We start from the raw sequence: 5,000 nt of genomic DNA on the forward strand, positions 1-5,000 counted from the left end.
CTCCCTGACTGGGCCCTGTCCGTTGTCACGTTAATCCCAGGGCGGGGCGGGACTGCTTTGACCGGGAGACCTGTTTTCTGGGACGCAGGTGTGACATTCCAGGGAGGCACCTACTTTGTGCTGATTCGAAACGACCACGACAACGGCAACTTGCAGTTCTATATTACAACAACAACAACGCGCGTGTGGTAGTTGGGAGGGGCTGCGTTCGCGCTCTCCCCCCTGCATTGAAACTCAAAGTTCGATTTTCAATCCCATAGTCCACCAATCGGATGGGAGACGGTGTGTGTGTGTGTGTGTGTGTGTGTGTGTGTGTGTGTCAGTGTGTGTGTCAGTGTCAGTGTCAGTGTCAGTCAGTGTCTCTCTCTCTCTCACTCTCTCTCACTCTTACTCAGAGCTGCTGTGGAAGGAAACCTTTTTAAAAAGAACTTGCATATTGAAAAAAAGATGTGTCTCAAGCTGCCGGGGCCCTGTCCATTGTCACGTTAATGGCAGGACGGGGCAGGACTGCTTTGACCAGGAGACCTGTTTTCTGGGACGCAGGTGTGAGATTCCAGGGGACCTGCTTTGTGCTGATTTCCCTGCCTCCCTCCCTCCCCCCCAGGACTTCCTTCTGAACACCTTTGTCGTTTCAGCGAGGGCCAAAAGCCTGCCTGTGAAAGGGAAGGATCAGCCGGTCAGCCCCCTGTTGGTCGCTGCTGCCAGTGCAGCAGGCGTGCGTGTGTATTCGGCCTCGTGTCCAGGTCCCTCAGGGACTTGAGGCAACTCTCCCCGGTGGTCTCGTGGTCAGGACCGGGCTTCGAATCCCGGTCGGGGGGGATGACTTTCTGCTGCAGATTAATTGGCACCTCTGAAAGAAAGTCTCCCCTCCTGTGCGTAATGCTCCACCCTCACCACCACCGCCGCCTTTTCCACCCCTTGACAAACAGACAGACAGACAGACAGTCAGTCCAGTTCGGGAGCGCAGCTTTCATTTGGAAGCAGACCCTGCTTGTTTCAAGTCAACGACGCCAAGTTATTTTGCACTTTGAATTATATCGCTCCGTGCGAGCGGCACTCAGCCTTGGAGAAGAAAAAAATACCACTGAGCTGAGAAAGTTCTTTTTAAAACGGTTTCCTTCCACAGCAGCTCTGAGTGTAAGAGAGAGAGAGAGAGAGAGATATCAGCTTTATTCTCAGTAATAAAACACACACACACACACACACACACACACACACAGAGACACTGGGAAAGAGCTGTTTTTCCTTTTGAATATCTCCCCACAGGGAGGTGCACCGTTCCCAGAGACACTGCAATACTGGGTCGATGCGTGGAGTGGACGGAGCAAGCCCCTATTCCATCTCCCTGTTCCAAAAATCAATTTAATATATGGTCCCCAGATAGGGGACGTATCAGATATTAAACTGATAAGAACAGATACTACACTTGATCTTAGCCAAAAGGCCGAGAAGCGATACCGCGCTCGATGCGAATTGATCTCGGGTCCTGTTTGCCCTCCCTCTTTGTTCTCTGGCTGCCGGTGTTGAAAGCAGTCTCGAAGCACTGCCGTTCTCTCCCACTCTGGCCACATTTTTTGCCACCGTTTCTAATTGCAACAGTGGATGAGTTTAAAGAAGTTGCCGTTTTTTCCTTTCTTGCCAGGATTGCTTGACAGATTGGTAAATTTGCCAGTAGGCCACCAATCAGATGGGGGAGGGTTGTGTCTCAACGGACCTCCGTCAGTCAGTCTCAGTCACTAACGAACTGCCGTGGAAGGAAACCTCTTTAAGTAAAACTAGTGACGTGACGTGTCTCACGATGAGTGAGCGAGTGAGATTGCAACGGCCAATTGAGAAAGAGGTGAGGTGCTGACAATCAGCAGCTCGTGTTGAAACATTCATTCCACGGCAGGCAAGACCAATCAAAAAAAATACTGCAGATGCTGGCTCGGCTCGGCTGGCTGGCTGGCTGGCTGGCTGGAAATGGGAAATAAAAACACAAGGCGTGTTAAAGGCTGGTTAAACTGTCGAAAGAAACAAGGCGTTAATGTTTCAGAAGCGCCTATTGAAAGACGTCTCTCAAGCTGCTCCCTGACTGGGCCCTGTCCGTTGTCATGTTAATCGCTGGTTAAACTGTCGGAAGAAACAAGGCGTTAATGTTTCAGAAGCGCCTATTGAAAGGTGTCTCTCAAGCTGCTCCCTGACTGGGCCCTGTCCGTTGTCATGTTAATCCCAGGGCGGGGCGGGACTGCTTTGACCGGGAGACCTGTTTTCTGGGACGCAGGTGTGACATTCCAGGGAGGCACCTACTTTGTGCTGATTCGAAACGACCACGACAACGGCAACTTGCAGTTCTATATTACAACAACAACAACGCGCGTGTGGTAGTTGGGAGGGGCTGCGTTCGCGCTCTCCCCCCTGCATTGAAACTCAAAGTTCGATTTTCAATCCCATAGTCCACCAATCGGATGGGAGACGGTGTGTGTGTGTGTGTGTGTGTGTGTGTGTGTGTGTGTGTGTCAGTGTCAGTGTCAGTGTCAGTGTCAGTGTCAGTCAGTGTCTCTCTCTCTCTCTCTCTCACTCTTACTCAGAGCTGCTGTGGAAGGAAACCTTTTTAAAAAGAACTTGCATATTGAAAAAAAGATGTGTCTCAAGCTGCCGGGCCCTGTCCATTGTCACGTTAATGGCAGGACGGGGCAGGACTGCTTTGACCAGGAGACCTGTTTTCTGGGACGCAGGTGTGAGATTCCAGGGGACCTGCTTTGTGCTGATTTCCCTGCCTCCCTCCCTCCTCCCCAGGACTTCCTTCTGAACACCTTTGTCGTTTGAGCGAGGGCCAAAAGCCTGCCTGTGAAAGGGAAGGATCAGCCGGTCAGCCCCCTGCTGGTCGCTGCTGCCAGTGCAGCAGGCGTGCGTGTGTCCTCGGCCTCGTGTCCAGGTCCCTCAGGGACTTGAGGCAGCTCTCCCCGGTGGTCTCGTGGTCAGGACCGGGCTTCGAATCCCAGTCGGGGGGGGATGACTTTCTGCTGCAGATTAATTGGCATGAAGGAAAGTCTCCCCTCCTGAGCGTAAAGCTCCACCCTCACCACCACCACCGCCTTTTCCTCCCCTTGACAAACAGACAGACAGTCAGTCAGTCCAGTTCGGGAGCGCAGCTTTCATTAAGCAATGGCATTTGTGACAACTCATCGTCTGACAGGTTGATGATTTCCCCACACGCCTCCTGCCGAATAAAAGGCTCACCCTCCCGGACACTACCCCCAGAATCACCCCCCCCGCCCCCCCGGGGTGAATATTAAGCCCGAGAACACCGACTGTAACCAATCGCAGTGAAAAGTTGAAGTGGCAACTCATTAACCAGATTTATTTTGGGCAACTCATTAACCAGATTTTTTGTTCATTTGGTTTATGAGTTGCCAAGTGTAAATCTGGTTAATGAGTTGCCACTTCAACTTTTCACTGCGGTTGGTTACAGTCGGTGTTCTCGGGCTTAATATTCGCCCCGGGGGGGGGGGGGGTGTATAGCGGGCGATGGCCGGTGTGGAGTGCGTTTTTTGGGGGTTGATTTTCACTTTGCCTCGCTGGTGGAATTTGTGGGAGGCAGGCAAGGGGAATGGTGTGGGCTGGTGGGCGGCAAGGGAGATGCTTGCTTCGGGGTGTTATCCTCACTTTGGTCCGCTGGTGAGAGTAGGCAGCGGCAGGCTGGCAGGCAGGCAAGTGTGATGTAGTGTGGGGTGCAGTGCGGTGCAGTGCGGTGCTGCCCTGTCGTTTATGAAAGGTTGTAATGACACTGCTTTGCAGCTGACCATGTCCACTGATTTGTGACGCCCGTATGGAGGCTGATATCTCAGGAGGGCCGAGGCCGATTTCCTCCGGGGACGGCTCGTCGCGTGCGGCAGGACGAGGCGCAGCGGACGGTACCGAGCGCTCGGAGGTGCGGCGCTGCCCGTCGGAGGTACAGCGAAAGGCTGCAAACCGCTTTCCGCCTGCTAACTCGGCGGCCGTCAGACCGACCGACTCCGCTTTACCACCGGAGCTAGAGTCGGGCAAGGGGCACCGAAGGGTACCGGAAGGATCGCGTTCGCACGCCGGGAAGTCGACTAGCGGGCCGCTGAAAGCGAGCCGGGGGCCCCCGGTTTTTCTGTCCCACCTGGAGACTGATATCTCGGGAAGGCCGAGGCCGATTTCCTCCGGGTACGGCTGGTCGCGTGCGGCCGGACCAGGCGCAGCGGACGGTAGCGAGCGGTCGGAGGTGCGGCGCTGCCCGCCGGAGGTACAGCGAAAGTCTGCGAACCGCTTTCCGCCTCCTCTCACCGCACGGCTCTCCATTTCACCCACTGGCGGATTTTCACCCTCCGACTGCTCGCTACCGTCCGCTGCGCCTGGTCCGGGCCCTGTCCGTTGTCATGTTAATGGCAGAGCGGGGCAGGACTGCTTTCACTAGGAACCCGGTTTTCTGGGTCAGAGGTTCCAGGGGACCTGTTTTGTGCGGACTTCCCTGTGTCCGTCCCTCCATGCCTTCCCCCCAGGACTTCCTTCTGAACACCTTTGTCGTTTAAAATAATAATAAATAATATGTGTGTGTGTGTGTGTGTGTCGGTGTCAGTATCAGTCAGTCAGTCAGTGTCTCTCTCTCTCTCTCTCTCTCTCTCTCACTCAGAGCTGCTGTGGAAGGAAACTTTTTTAAAAAGAACTTGCTTATTGAAAGAAAGATGTGTCTCAAGCTGCCGGGCCCTGTCCATTGTCCTGTCAATGGCAGGACTGCTTTCACCAGGAACCCGGTTTTCTGGGTCAGAGGTTCCAGGGGACCTGTTTTGTGCGGACTTCCCTGTGTCCGTCCCTCCCTGCCTGCCTTCCCCCCAGCACTTCCTTCTGAACACCTTTGTCGTTTCAGCGAGGGCCAAAAGCCTGCCTGTGAAAGGGAAGGATCAGCCGGTCAGCCCCCTGCTGGTCGCTGCTGCCAGTGCAGCAGGCGTGCGTGTGTCCTCGGCCTCGTGTCCAGGTCCCTCAGGGACTTGAGG

At 54.5% G+C, this 5,000-nt stretch overlaps 1 non-coding gene across 1 annotated transcript; it reads right to left on the reverse strand.

Moving 5' to 3' along the window:
• Positions 1-1,265: 1,265 nt before the first annotated feature.
• On the reverse strand, positions 1,266-1,456 carry LOC137330495 (U2 spliceosomal RNA). The gene has a single exon (XR_010965047.1). It is a non-coding gene; the product is annotated as a U2 spliceosomal RNA (small nuclear RNA).
• Positions 1,457-5,000: the final 3,544 nt, after the last annotated feature.

This window comes from Heptranchias perlo, chromosome 12 (genome assembly GCF_035084215.1).
Source record: "Heptranchias perlo isolate sHepPer1 chromosome 12, sHepPer1.hap1, whole genome shotgun sequence".
In the NCBI taxonomy this organism is placed as follows: domain Eukaryota; kingdom Metazoa; phylum Chordata; class Chondrichthyes; order Hexanchiformes; family Hexanchidae; genus Heptranchias; species Heptranchias perlo.